The sequence below is a fragment of the Triturus cristatus genome, chromosome 8 (assembly GCF_964204655.1).
Source record: "Triturus cristatus chromosome 8, aTriCri1.1, whole genome shotgun sequence".
In the NCBI taxonomy this organism is placed as follows: Eukaryota; Metazoa; Chordata; class Amphibia; order Caudata; family Salamandridae; genus Triturus; species Triturus cristatus.
Window position 1 is genome coordinate 411,137,842 of NC_140591.1, and position 15,526 is coordinate 411,153,367.

The 15,526-nt window shown below is 49.3% G+C and overlaps 1 protein-coding gene across 1 annotated transcript in view; it reads right to left on the reverse strand.

Annotated features, from left to right (window-relative positions):
- The window catches only part of VWA8 (von Willebrand factor A domain containing 8), a 1,291,603-nt gene that overhangs the window by 131,372 nt on the left and 1,144,705 nt on the right, over positions 1-15,526 (reverse strand). The window lies entirely within an intron of this gene.

Consider the following 15,526-nt stretch of genomic DNA (forward strand, 5'->3'; position numbering starts at 1 on the left):
TAAGAAGCAAAGGGAATTTGTGAGAGATTACAAAGTTTATCAGTCAGGAAGAATACTCACATTTATTAGGAAATACGATCACCTCTACAATGAATCAGACCAAATGACTATACACCATATGAGGAAGTGAGGAATATTCAATCTGAACCTGATGCAAGGGATATCTCGGAAAGCAATGTCTCAGATGTATCGGAATCAACACACGGGGTGAACCCTCAGGCTCTCGTAAGAGTTTTTTAAAGCAGTTCCTACTCCTGACTTAAAGAAGGAAAGAGTTTGGAAAGGAACAAAACTTTTGAAGAGGAAGAGCAGATGATACAGAGGAAAAAGAGGAACAGACAAGCCCAAAAAAGAGGAAAGAAAAGAAAACAAGACCCCCCTGTGGGAATGGTGACAAGGGGAAAACGATAAGCACCATGAATGTGGTAAATCTTTCAGATCGTAGCTTGACTAAGGAAGAAATTGTGCTACTCTCTTTGGGCTTATCTTTTTGTCATTCTTCAGATTTGAACTATGCTCAAAGTCGAATTGATCTATTCCACATCACTCGTAAATTGAAATTAAAGAAATGGTTTCATATTAGACCAACAAGTACTATGTGCATCAGTGATGTGGAGTTATTACATACTTTGTCTATGCTTCATGATGAATATACGTATCATGAAGACCTTTTTTAAAATTTGTTGAATACTGATGTAGTTGTTGGTTTGAGCTGCGCAAGTGGTTTTAAACCTAGATCCACTTTTCTACCTATGATAGCATCAGATGCAATTGATGTATTTGAGAAAGGAAACAACTCACACCACAAAGAAAAATCTGACTAAGGCACAATTTGCAGCCCTTAACCACTTGAAGTCAGATGTTAGCATAGTGGTATGCTAGTCACATAAGGGTGGCAATGCAGTTGTGCTATCTAAACAGAAATATTTGATGGAAGGAAGAAGATAACTACAGAATGAGTCATGTTACATACTGACCAGCACAAATGAGGTAACAAGGGCTGAAGTCTGTTATGTAGAAAGGCTAACAGATTGGAGAGAGAAGGGTCTCCGTGAGACGAAGGAATGTATTTTTCTCAAATGTGATTTACCAAGAATCCCAATACTGTATTTATTGCCTAGAATGCACAAAAATGCAAGGAATCCCCCGGGGCGTCCTATTGTGTCCTCAATTGGTTTTCTGTTAGCGAATACTTCGAAATACATTGATCACTATTTGTGATCTTTTGTTTCAGCATTACCAGCACTTATCAAAGACACTGGGCACTTTCTGACTATTATGGATGGTATCCATTGGGAGAACAAATACATACCGATGACCTTTGATGTCAACAGTTTTTATACTTGTATAAAATATGACCTTGGGATTGAGGCTTGTAGGCCCTTTATGTGAAAAGCCCCAAATAATTTCTTTCACATTCTGAGATGATTCTTGATTTCTTATTGTTTGAATAACAATTCTTTTCTTTTTCAGCAACAATCTATAGAAACAAACCCAGGCGATGGCACCTGCTTTGCCCCTAGTTATACAAATGTGTTCATGGGCTGGTGGGAGGCGCAGGTGGCCAGTAACCTGTATGATTTTGAGGAACAAGTAATGCGGTGGGTTAGATTCATCAATTATAATTTTGTAATTTGGACGGGCGATGAAATCTCTGCTAAGAAATGTATTCAGGACTTCAATGTTAACAATTGTAATTTGCACTTCACTGGTCAGACAAGTAAGGTTACTATTGAGTTTCTAGATATACAAGTATCTAGAAACCAGATTATTCCGCAAACAGCTTGAAACCGTCTTCTTCATGCCACTAGTGCACATCCTGCCAACTTGATCTACAGTATTCCATATGGTGCGCTCCTACAAGCTGAGAGGAACTGAAGTACATCTAAAACCTTTAACACCAAAAGGAAAATAATGGGGTGGCTGGTGACATTTGAAAGTGGTGAGGCGTAAAACAATTGTGAAACTTCACCGTTGGTTTCCCCCCCCCAAGAAAATTGTTTGCGAGGTATGGCCTTGCATACAAAGTAAATGACATGCAAGAAACCAGCTCAATGCTTTTTGTATACAATTTCTAAAGTCGTGCAGAGCTCTGCATTAGAGTATAAACTAGCACATACTAACTGAGCACGCCGTGAGCGTGTTGCACTGCCAGGTGAAATCAGCATTTTCTCTTCTACAGTAAAGTGGTACCCTTCACATGTTCCTCACACCTCCCCATTTCACAAGTTTCGAGTATCGTAGCTGAGTTATTTTAAGACTTGATTACTGAATGGGATTTAAAAAAACATCTCAACTACCCCGTTATTCTGATGAATAAAGCAGTTTTACTGAGGCGTGATTACTGTTTCTTTCAGAACGTGTATTCCCTCCCCCTGCGCCTCCTACGAATAAAATCAATGTCTGCACAATCTAAACCCGACATTCCTATTTTTAGAAAATGCAAATCTACCAATAGAGGAACTGGCAGTGGCTCTGAAGGAACCATAATTTCTACCACTCAGCACACTACAGATATTCAGGAGACAGAAGGACTTCAGACAAGGGGAAGGCATGAACATTTAAAGGAAACAGCCAAGAGATTCCTTTCCATGTCTGAAGATATAAAACGTAAGCCCCCTATCTTAAACATCACCTGCCACCAACCATCAGTCTGTCATCCTGTGTCATGCTCTACTGTGTGTGGAGGTATATTATACATATACCCCCAGCCACCGGTAGCCTTGCACTCTGATGATGGATCCTCAATCAGGAGTACTCTCAAAGGAGGGAGTGCTGATTTCCTGCTGCAATGAGGACAAACACAAGCCCATGCCTGAAAAGATCGAACAAAAAATGGATGCCAAAGCTGCTTTCCCATGAGATGATTGTGGACCCTACAACCTGGGTGTCAAGCTGGGTGTCGACCGTGGGTATAGTGCAAATATCCCAATTTATTCACAGCCTAAGAACCAGTGACACAGAGGCATTAACACATCCATTCAATGGAGCAGAACACGAGATTCCAACAGAGAGGTATACCGTATTTAATAATGTCTCTAAATTCGAAATCACACCAAGAAACGTGGATGAAAAGTCTAGACTACTGAATGAACATCAATCCATAACAAAAAGTTCTAGTCTTATTGTCAACTGCAAAGCCAGTTTTCCAAATGAGAACCAGCCCGGACCTCAGAATCGGGGTGTTGGTGATGCTGTCCGTAATATGTGTGTTTTTCCTAGTGCCAATATACAGCGCTAATCCGCGCCAGATCGCTATAATTGGAACCCGTCAAATAGTAATACGCTGGAAGATAAGAGGAAACACAAAACTGTGCAGATAGACGTCTGTTATTTTACAGCGCTTACATGCAGCATAGGCAAAAATGTTGATATGTGCTGTATAAAATAGAGGCTCCTAATATACAGTTCGCGCGTTTCATACCGAGGCTCCTCCGAGGGCAGTTCCCAGTTCCGTGAAACACGTGTTTGCAGCAAATGAGGATTTTGTGACAGACAGTGTTGCGGATCACACTGATTTCTACAAAATGCCAGAGCATATTGTAATGCAAAACGGCACGACAATATCATAAAATACCCTACCTAATTTTTCATTTTATAGCAACACTCGCGGTAGAAAAATCACATACAATAAAGGTTGCTGCTTGTAAAGCAATGCCGTGTGCGCCCGGATAAAGTAAGATTCGATGTCCCACTAGTAGATGGCACTCTCTGGCTCAAAAATGATTCCCGGAGAAAAAAATACTCCAGTGAGGCTTTCTGATATGAACGGTTTGTCAAGAGCCTGCATGAGCAGAGCACTGACGCTCTAAGAACTGGCCGTGCTTCAAAGAAATCCTATTGATCTTTGAAATATTATGTATTTTTTTTTAACTTTTTTTTTATTGCCATTTTTACATTAGACACATTGTACATCGTATAGATCATTCAGATAGTTATAACAGATTGTACATTCAATAGTGGTACACATCATCTGCATATATCCGTGATACGTCATCGAAGAGCATGACCCACGTGCAAACTTGATATGAGGTGTATACCCCGGTGTCTCAGGTTCCAGATATGGCACAGAAACTAGGGCAAAACGAAGGCCTAAACTATGGGGGGGGAGGCATGAACAGGCACAACCAATGATATCAGCGAGGGTATGTCGCGTCGTAGGGGTAAGGCACCTCTGTGTCCCATGAGTGTCTATCCTATTGGGGGTCGACCTAGAATTACGTTAGCATAATCGATTTTGGGGTATGTAAGGATATCATGTGGGCGGAATGTCGAGAGATTGGTTGGGCGGGGTCTGTGACTGCACGTGCAGGGCCGACGGTGTGAGTGGGTTGTCTATTGGATCTGCACCCGGGGATAGCTGCTTGAACTGGTACAATAGCATGGCCCATTCCATTGATACGTGGTGTTTGCGGACCCCTCTCACCTCCTCCTCCCACAACGTCTCCTCCTCTGCCGCCGCCCACTTGTGTGTAGCTCCCACCCAAGCCGCCAGCGGTGGACCTGTGGGGGAGCGCCAGTGCATAGCGATACTGCGTTTGGCCAAAAGCACCGCCAGGGAGAGGAAGCGAGTCCGCACCTTTTGTTGCTTACCCGCGCGGAAGATGCCTATGGCGGTGGCCTCCCATGTGGTCATGCAGGTTAGCCCCGTGAGGGTACCTAGTGCGGTGTGAATGTGGTGCCAGTAGGTTTTGATGATGGAGCAATTCCAGAACATATGTTGGAAATCTGCATTCTGCTCTAGGCATCTGGGACAGAGGAACTGAGTGTCAGGGTAGAACCGTTGGAGGCGTTCGGGTGTTAAATAGGCCCTATGCAGGATGTAGTATTGAATGTTCTTGAAGCGTGCGTTCCTAGAGACCTTCTTGGGGTACTCCAAGGCTCTCCCCCACTCCCCCTCGTGAAACGCACGCCCAATTTCGGCCTCCCAAGTGGCTCTCGGCGTCTCCAGTGGTTTGTAAGACAGTTCCCGGATGGCTTTATAGATCCAAGTAGTGAGATGGCGCCCCGCGCCCATGCGTAAGATCGCGTGGAGGACCGGATGTGAGTGTGGCTCCCCTTTGATTAGGTCCTGATGCGGTCGGTAGCTCGCTAAGAGTTGGCGATGGAGCAAGAATTGTCCCGGGGGAAGATCAAACTCTTCTACTAGGCTACGGAATGGTCTTAGTTGCCCCTCCTCGAATAGGGACTCCACCTCAGTTAAGCCACACGATGTCCACGTGCGGAGCTCGCTATTGGTGTAGTAGTGTTCCTGTTTGGGCCACCCCACCAGGGTGAGTAGAGGGGAGTACAGGGGAACCCCCGGGGACATGCGGTGTATCCTCATCATGCACTTACGCGCCACCGACACTTGTAAAGGGTATGTGCGCTTTGGTTTAGTGCCAGGGAGGAGTAGACGACGGATCTCCGGAGCCGATATCCGTCCTGCGACAGTGTGAGTTTCCACAGTGTATCTGTCTGCCGTCCAGTGAGACAGCCATTGCAGTTGTGCTGCCAGGAAGTAGGCCTCAAATGAGGGGGCTCCCAAGCCGCCCTGTGTGGTGGGTAGCTGTAGTTTTTTCAGGGCTATCCTGTGCCTAGTGGATCCCCAAACGAGTGCGCTAAGGAGGGAGTCTAGGTCCCGGAAAAAGGCCCTAGGCGGGATCACTGGCAAATTGGTAAAAAAATACAACAATCTTGGGACTATGATCATCTTGGCTAACGCCACTCTCCCAATTGGAGCCAGTGGAAGACTCTTCCAAAATCCGATCGCAGCCCTAATACTAGCCAGAGCCCTGTTATGGTTACCCTCAAACATATCTGTGGAGGAGTGGTAGAGACGGACCCCAAGGTATCGAGGGGCCTCCGCACTCCAGGGCACCCGCTGAGCACCCAGCCGAACCTCCCGTGGGGGTAGGTCCGGATGCAGCGGATATACCGTGGACTTGTCCCAATTCACCCGCAATCCCGAGACCGTCGCAAACTCCGTCAAGGTTTCCCAGAGGGGGGTCAGGTCATCAGTGATGTCCCGCACATAGATCAGCAAGTCATCGGCGTATAAGGAAACACTATGCACCGTGCCCGCCACCGGGATGCCCCAACTCTCCCCTTCCTGTCGAAGGCGTATGGCGAGCGGCTCCACCGCCAGAGCAAAAAGTAGAGGGGACAGTGGACAGCCCTGTCGCGTGCCCCTCCGAACGGCAAACTCCGTCGATATGTATCGACCTAGGCGCATCCGCGAGGTAAGCCCAGTATACAGTAGGCGCGTGTAGGCAAGGAGGGTGGGCCCAATGCCCGCCCGCTGCAGTACCGAGAACAGATAGTGCCATGTGAGGGAATCAAAGGCCTTCTCAAGATCCAGGATGAGACAGGCTGCTCGGGGGTATATTCCCCTTACCTGATCCTGAATGTGGAACACCCGACGTATATTCTGGGACGTGCGTCTGCCGGGAATAAATCCGCACTGATCCGGGTGGACCAGGGTGTGTATGATTTGTACATATCTGTCTGCGAGTGCTTTCCCGAGGAGTTTGCAATCGGCGGATAACAGCGATATCGGGCGATAGGAGGCCATGTGTTGCGGGTCCCTATGGTGTTTCAAGAACGTCACAATGACGGATTCTCGCATGGATTTCGGTAACTCCCCTTTCTTCAGTGCCGCCGCAAACATTTCCACCAATCGAGGGACTAGGTGCACCGCGAATGTCGTGTAATATTCTAAGGGGAACCCATCTAGCCCCGGAGCCTTATTGCGGGCCAGGGCCTGCAGGGCCCGCTTCACCTCTGCCGCGGTAATTACGGCGTCTAGGGTCTCCCTCTCTGTCCTTGTAATGGTTGGGATAGGGAGAGGATCGAGAAATCGATCCACCACAATTTGCGGGGTGGGGGCAGGGTCGCTGTATATCTCAGCATAGTAGTCCCGGAAAGCCCCTAAAATCTCCGCCTGGGAGCGCACCAGCGCCCCCCCACGGTCTAGTACCTCGGTGATGGGCTTGATGTCCGTGTCCTGCCTGGCCAACCACGCCAAGAGAGTGCCCGTTTTGTCCCTCTCTTTATGCATCCGTGTAGCATACGACCGGAAGTTGTACCTTCGTAGGTCCGCGGAGGCAGCCTGATAGGCCGTTTTTGCCTCGGCTACACGTCGCGCCTCCTCCTCGGATGTGACCTCCCGTATGGTGAGAGCAGCTAAGCGTTGCTCCGTCGTTGTGAGAGCCTGTTCTAGCACGCGTTTAGCCCCCGTTATTTGCTTCAAGCACTCTCCCCGGGCTACCACCTTGAATGCATCCCATTCCACTAATCTAGATGATGCCGTGCCTGCGTTGCTCGTGAAATAGTCTTGGATGCTACTCTCATGATCGTGCCGGAAGACCTGGTCCGCCAGGCAGTCCCGCGGTAAGCGCCAGGTGGGGACCGGTGGACATGGGGGCCGCCAGTGTAACTGGAGGATGTGAGCATCGTGATCGGATATGATCCTACCCAGGTAGTCCGAATTGACCACCTTAGGTAATATAGCCGTCGAGCATAAAAAGCGGTCAAGACGAACGCGCAGATTGTGGGGGATAGAGTGGAAGGAATACACTCTGATCAAGGGGTGGCGCATTCGCCAAGCATCAGCGAGCGACCAGTGATTAATCCAAGCCCGAAATCTATCAGTTTGCTTATGTGCCGGGGAGTGCGGTGGAGGGGGGTGCGAGCGGTCAAGGTGCAGGTCGATCGTGCAATTATAGTCTCCTCCCAGGACCCAAGGTATGGATGCAAATGGGGCAAGAATCCCTGTGAGATGGTCCCAAAACTTGTCTTGATCCACATTAGGAGCGTAAATGCTACCGAGAAGTACCGCCTGCCCATCCAATAAACCCTCCAGTAGTGTATATCTACCTTCTTTGTCAACCACCCTCCGGAGCTCCTGAAAGGGGGTTCCCGGCCGTACCCAGATCAACGCCCCGCGTGCATACGCAGAATAGGTCGTGGCGCATATGAGACCCCTCCATTTTGATTGTAGTTTCCCGACTTCTTTCGCGACGAGATGCGTCTCCTGTAAAAACACTATCGGGGCATTGTGACGCTTTGCGTAAGAGTACGCCGCGTATCGTTTGCGCGGAGTGTGTAGCCCCCGGACATTGAGGGTGAGGATAGTAACGTCGTTACGTGGCGCGTGAGGTGTCATGTCCGTGTGCCTACTCGCCATGCGTGAGGACTGCGCCTACCGAGGAGTGTAAAACTCCGTTGCGCGAGCTGGCTAAGGGTGCCGGTGTCCCCCGACGCTGCGCGGTCATAGGTAGTGGATGTGTGGATCTGTGTCATGCCATGCGGGAGATGAGGGAAATACTTAACTGGGATAAGCAACAGAACCATCGGGGTCGGGGAACATTCCCAATGCGTAGGGCCCATCGTCGGCAACGATGCGTCCAAACCTGTTTACCCAATAAAGGGGGGTACAACAATATAAGAAGGGGGCGGCGGTGCATGCGTACTGGGCCAGAAACTAATCGGGCCATTAGTAGGGAAAATGAGCGTTGCTCCTGCTGTAGCAAATAGTATGTCTGATGTCTAAATACAACGGGTGGGAGGAGAGTATACTTAGCTCCATGTCAGTTTCTAAAGTCCCATCTCATTTCGTTCAAGAGCTAGATTGTTCGTCCAGAATGTGGTCCGCCGTCTGTGGAGTGACCTTGGGGGGCGTCACAGAGTCCTCCCCCGACAGTGTTCCGTCACTTTCATTCTCCCCTTCCGAGGTGAAGATATGCGGCGGTCTATCTATGTCGTCCGGCAGGGGGGATGCTTGCAGATCGATTACAGCTTGCAGGGCCTCCCTCCTTTCTTTCACAATCTGCTCTAAATCCGGAGAGTCCTGGGTGCGTGCCCGATCTCTGCCACCCACTCTGCCTCGTGGGCGCCGCTGTGAACGCCTTCCAGATCGTAAAGGCTTGGGGTGGGGGTCTCTTGTGCTCTCTGCTCTAGACTGCCGCGTGCAATGTAAGTCTGCCCAATCCTGAGCCTCCGTGGCATTAGTAAAGAATACCGTGGATTCGGCGTGAACCACTCTGAGGCGAGCCGGGAATAGGAGGGAGTATTGGATGTTGTTCTCTCGCAGCCGGCGTTTGACATGCAGAAAGGAGGCCCGTTGTTGTTGAACCGCTCTGGCATAGTCCGGGAACACCATAACCCGTTGATTGTCCACCTGCAGGGCGCCTGCCACTCGTGCCGCGCGTAATACTGCATCCCTGTCCCGGAAATGGAGGAACTTCGCTATCATCGGCCTTGGGGGTGTACCCGGCGGCGGTCTGCGAGCCGGGACCCTGTGGGCTCTTTCCAGGGAGAAGAATGCCGAGCGCTCCTTTTCCGGAGTGAAGGATTTCACCCATGTCTCCAAGAAGTGCAAGGGGTTTGCGCCTTCAATTCCCTCGGGTAACCCCAGGACGCGGATGTTGCAGCATCGTGAGCGTCCTTCCAAATCGTCCGCACGCTCTTCCATAATCGTCAGGCGATGAAGCACCTCCTGAAGAGCCTGCTGGTGCTTATCGATGGTCGGCTGCATATCCGCCATCTTCTGCTCTCCGTCTTTCACTCTATCCGCCAGTTTCCGATGGTCGTCGCGGATAAGGTTGATGTCTGTCGCTAGTGTCCCGAGCCTCTCCTCCATCGAGACTCTGGAATGTTCAATGGCGGCTAGAACTTGGTCCAACTTGACGGAGACCGAAGCGTCGGGTTGTGTCTCCACCGCGCCCACCCATGTCCGGGATCTGGGCATCTTCTCCGGGGCCGTCTCCGGAACCGCCGTCTGTTGGGTCCCCCGGGGCTTCCCCATCGCTGCGACCAGGGCACCTCCGCGCTTCGTGTGCGTCTGGCGCGGGATCCCTCGTCCTCCAGGGAGGTAAAGGCGTCGCCTCGTCGTCAGACCCGCGCTCACCAGTGAATTGCGCCCTCCCCGAGCGCTGCCGCCCTCTGCTGCAGGCCACCACGGGTCCAGAAGGCACCCCGGTGCTCGTCCTCCATCCGCGCACCACAAAGGGGGTATCACGCGGCGGCACCAGGAGTCAGCGACCAGAGCGGGAGATGTGTACTGTCCAGCTTCGTGGCCCCCCGCCAGGTGAGGCCCCAGGTCCAGAGGACGTCCCACAGCGGATCTCCAATGGGGCTGCCCTCCGCAGACTTGCAGGAAGCTTTTTAGGGGGGTGATGTCAGGCGTCCTCCAGTCTCGCCGACCCCCGCAGAGCAGGGCGCCTCAGGCCCGATATGAGGAGAGTGCAGGACGCTCACTGTTGCTGCCGGTAGTCTCAGTCCTCCGGGTCACACTCCAGGCACTACCAAGGCAATGTCCCGATTGGGCGCCATCTTGGAGTCAGGCGTCTCGATGTTGCGCCGGGACACACCAGGGCTCCCCTCCCGTGCCGCTCTCACCGCTAACGCTGCCTCCGGTAAGCTCACTGCAGGGGATGAGTCGTCTCTTCCCAACACCGGTCTGCCGCTTCACATACTGCGCTGGTCACTGTGTCGGGTGCGCGCCGCAGGCAACATGGCGTCCCGTCTTCTGTGAGCCGATTCCGGCGCGATGTCCCTCGGTCGCCCAGGAAGCCTCCGGGGCTCCACCAGCGCTACTCGGCCGTTGTTGCCGCTTCACACGGGTGCTGCAAGGGGGGCCGTCGGTCTCTCGTGTGCCCCACAGCCGTCCTCCGGGAGCGCTATCTCTGTCTTTTTTGGGCGCCCGCCGCCATCTTGGGTCACCGGGACTCAGCCTGATCCTGCTTTCCGCCACCGTGATGGTTCTCTCCCTCCGTGCGCCGAGTCAGCGCATCCACAGACTCCGGGAGCGGTCCGGCGCCCAGGGTTACATTTGTCGGCTGGAGCAACGCCTGGAAACGTTCGTTCTGCTGGCCAGGTCTCGGAGCCCTAGCAAGCTGCAGCCGCCATGGTAGCCTGCTTGGCCACGCCCCCTTTGAAATATTATGTATATTGTAATTGAGCCTTCAGCGCAGTAAGAAACCCAGGGTGCCTTAAGACAAAGGAGATCACTTGTGTTTTTTCTCAGTCAGTGTCCAAAATCCTAAGGGCATTGTTGTGCGCCACGCTTTCCCATGTGCACTTATCAGGCGTGTCAGAAGTGTCCCCGACGGTGCCAAGCCGCAGCAGCAAATAAAGCAGTCTTGGTTCCGGTTCAGCATGTGTCTGCTTTCCCTCGCCAGCCCCCCCAAAAAAAAGCTTGGCCCCGGGGGTAGTTTAAGTTAAAGAGCAGTCACAGCTCAGATGTTGTGCGCAGTTATTTCTAGTCATAAATACATATTTTCACACTTGCGAGTGCACACAGGTCAGAACGGTCATATTAAGGAAAAGCAGTCAGCATGTTCAAGACTTACAGATGACTGAAAGGTAGATGATGCCAGTATTATCAAAAACACATCTTGCTGTTTCATCCCTGCAAGACTATTTATCCGTGTTCAAGGTCTGCCTGCAAGACTATTTTTCCATGTTCAGGGTCTCACTCGTTGAGTTCAAAGCTGCCAACACTTCCAGGTTGTACTGTTGGCAACCAGTCAGATCTTACCATGAGATCTGTGAATGGGCGCGAACAGAAGGCGCTAGCTTTTCCTTACTAGTCAGGCCTACAGCAGAGATCAGGCCTCTCGCACACTAACGGTAACGTACGTAACGCTCGCTCACACTCACAGGCCTGATCGGATCGCCGCTGTACCAACAGTCCACAGCATACCCCCAGGGGCCTGGCAGAGGGGGCCTGGCAAACAGGGCTGAGGGGTACCTGGCACAGAGGAGACCGTGGCTCAGAGGCCTGAGGGGCACTCTTGACTCACAGAGGGCTGACCCCGCTAGCCTGCAGTGCGCATGAGAGTTCTCTTGTAATAACTGAAGACTTTCAAAAACTGCCTCTTTTACACCCGTAGGCGGCACCAATGTAACTCCTAAAGCTACATACCTTACGTCAGTCATTTATGATTTTAAAGTAAATTCACGCCCGCCTACCTTGAATGTAATTTTATCGTAGCTAAAGAAAATGGGGAGCAGTTGATCCGATCCAAGAAATGATCGACGATGTCTCGATAATGATGAATGAATCGCGTCACGGACGGTGTCTCACAGACAGTCTAGTAGTAGTCTCTCAGTCTCTTGTCGACTCTTTCCACGCGCTAGTCTCACTCTCGACTACTGAGAGTGAGAGGAATTTGCCCAGCAACGGCACAATGGCCAATCACTGCATGGCTCAATAATAAACCATGACACTGATTGGCCATTGCTACGTTAGGCACTGGGTGGGTGGGCCCTCCCACCCCTGCGGATTGCAATGCAGTGCCAACTCCAACTCCAAGTAAGTTATACCCCCTCGGCTGCAGCAGCCAATCCGGACGCAGATGCTGCTGTCGTAGGATGGGCATGAGCAGGCAAACTCGCCGCTCATTTTGCTCCTACTGCGATCTGCTGTTTTAGCCACCTCCCCAGTCACCTTGTGCTTGCTGTAGCAAAGCCACTATGCGCATGCTGGGTTCCTGGCCGAGGAAAGGCAGCCGGCCAAACCCAACACGCGCACGCCATGTGACCACACGGCGCACATTGTACGAGGCCGCGCCCCATTGAAAATCAATGCTGCCTGCCCCCTGCCCTGCCTAATAACGGACATGGAGGCCTGGCCGAGTTGTTGTCACGTGACGTGACACCGCAGCCGCGAGTGATGCGAGCGCGCCGCTTTAAATTATTAATACAATTTCAACTTTGAAAGTTGAAATTGTATTAATAATTTAAAGCGGCGCGCTCGAAAACGTACACAAATAATTAAGTGGGGCAACGCCCCCACCACCCCAACGCAAAAACCGCCACTGCAGAAAACGATTGAGTAGGCCAATAAAAGAGTGTGTCAGGTTTCTAGACAGACTCTTTTGCATCCAGGTGAGAAACCAGTGAATGACAAAGAAGAGAATGTAAGGTTTATTACGACATTTTCTAACCAGTCACACAAAGTCAGAAAAATCAGTAAGAAGTATTGGCATGTCCTCAATATGACGAGATTCTAAATTAGTATCTGGGGTCAGCCCCCAGGATCATTTTCAGAAAAAGTTGCTAATTGAGGGCTAGTGTAAGCCATAACACTGAAATTAATATGAGCAGGAAGTGACTTTTTCTGTTGCAAAAACTGCAAGGGATGGAATAATAGTTCTGATATTTTGAGATTCATCATCCCTAATACATTGCAGGAGTTTGTGAACTGAAAGTTTTTAACTTGTAATTCAGATTATTGCATTTATTGCTTGATTTGTCCCTGTGACACGTTGTACATATGGAGTACTATCCATAAAGCAAAGAAAACGAGTTCTGGAACATCTAAGGGATATACATCGAAAGAACAAACAATACCCATTAGCAAGGCACATTGCGGAACTACATTTTCAGAATTGTGACTTACTCCAGTTTAGAGTACTAGATTCATTTGATGTGGATATCAGATGGGGCAACAGAGAAAACAAACTATGTAAGCTAGAGTCAAGATTTATTCTTGACTTTGATATTTTAATACCGAGCGGTTTGAACTCTGTGGAAGAAATGGGAGTGCATCTGGCCTAACATTAGCCCTCTAGACGATCAGTGGGGGCCATCACCTAAGGTACTCTAAGTTATGGCTTTGACTCAGTAGTCGAATTTGCCCTCTTGATCGTGACCTAATGGGTAGGAGAACAGTGCCTTCAGGCAGGCGTCAGGACGGGGCAGATCTACCGGAGCCGACACCCGAGTAAATACCCCAGTAAGGTGCGGGTACCCTACGCCTTTAGCCTATGGAGCACTGTTCTCCTACCCATTAGATCACAATCAAGAGGGCAAATTTCGACTACTGAGTCAAAGCCATTACTTATAGTACCTTAGGTGATGGCCCCCACTGATCGTCTAGAGGGCTAGTGTTACCCCTCTACTAGTATTATTTTCTTCGTGCACCACACACCTTTTCCACAGTTTTTTGGTCCTGATGAAACGCCAGGGATCTTTATGACAATAGAGGCGTGAAACATGTCGACATTTTAGTTACCTGGACACATTATGCCTTTTTTGGTAACCCTTAACCTACGGGTGTTTTACTCTGCCAAGGGTACCTCTTCATTAAAACATTTTTTGGTAACCCTTAGACAGTTTTAACGCATTGCACGCACATTATCACCCTTCACTTAGGACTCTGTTCACACACCCACATGCACCAAACGGCAGTTCTCAAAAGATCTCCGCCAAAGTGGCCCTTCGGGGGACCCGTAGGGCATTGCAGCGCTGGCCCAACGAGGAGCAACTGCCCAATAATGAAGCATGACATCCTTCGGGGTGTGTGAGGACTACAAGAGACAAGATCTGTCTCCCCCCACTGAGTCCTAGACCTAGCACTCTCTCTTCTAACCTCTTTGAAGTGAGTGTGTTGACTTTTGGCACCACTCACCTTGGAACAGTGTCCCCCCGTTGTTGACTTCGACGTATGAAATGTATCATAACAACATGAGCTATTAGATCCAGGAAAGGTATAACTGCTCCCACTGACCATTGCGTTATCATGTTTATCTTCTAACCAGATAAGAGCATGTGCCAGCTAAGCAAATTTATATAATTAATTTGTTACATGGTATACATTTTTGCCCACTTGGGCGGAATTGTCTTCAGTATAATTTGACATGCTCATTCTAGTTCTCATTAACATGCAATGGTTTAAGCATTCATGATATATATTTTCTATATACTGACCATCCTGTTATCATGTTTGGTGTTGGTTCAGTCATGTGTTCAAGCAACTAAGTCATTTAAGTACACTGAATTCTTTGATGCATGAATTTTATAATAACTGCTGTATTTACAACAATGACATTTATGGTTTAAAACATTACATATTTCTATTATATGTATTATGTTTCATATAATTTGTTTTCTATTGCACAATGAAATGCAACACGATATGTATCCACTGACTTTTGGACATTCTAAAATGGCGGCTGCTTTTCAAGAGACTGTGTGAAAATCCATGTTCATTTGTTTGATTCACTGTTTATGTTATTTTGCTACTTAATGTGGGTGAGTGCTCTACTCTTTGATCCGTAAGAAAAGCTACATCCGAAACGCACTGGGAGGAGCCATTTTTGAATAAAAGATTGCAGCAACCAAGAGTGTCTGAGTGTTTCTATGCACTATGAGGAACTTGTGAGTTTATGATGAGGGCGACAGGAGTCTGACAATTTTTGATAGTATTATTCAATTACTTTCTCATTTTTATACCTTAATATAATCTGGGAAAAGGTTTCACCTCATTTGTACAAGTCAACACCCAATCACAGCAATAAGCACCAGAAAAGTGCCCATTCAACTTTTGCCAAGGGCACTCCATTGCGCGGCAAAGCGTGTTGCTACATTTTTAGTAACTGTTGATCTCTTTAAACTAGAAACAATTTTTTTGTTAAAATTTGCAAATTATGCAGCAGACAAAGGATTATGTGGTAAACCATAAGTATGCGGAAAACACTGTGGCTGCAGAGTTGCAAAATTCCAGTGGCCTTGGAAAAGGTCATCTCAACCCTCCCAG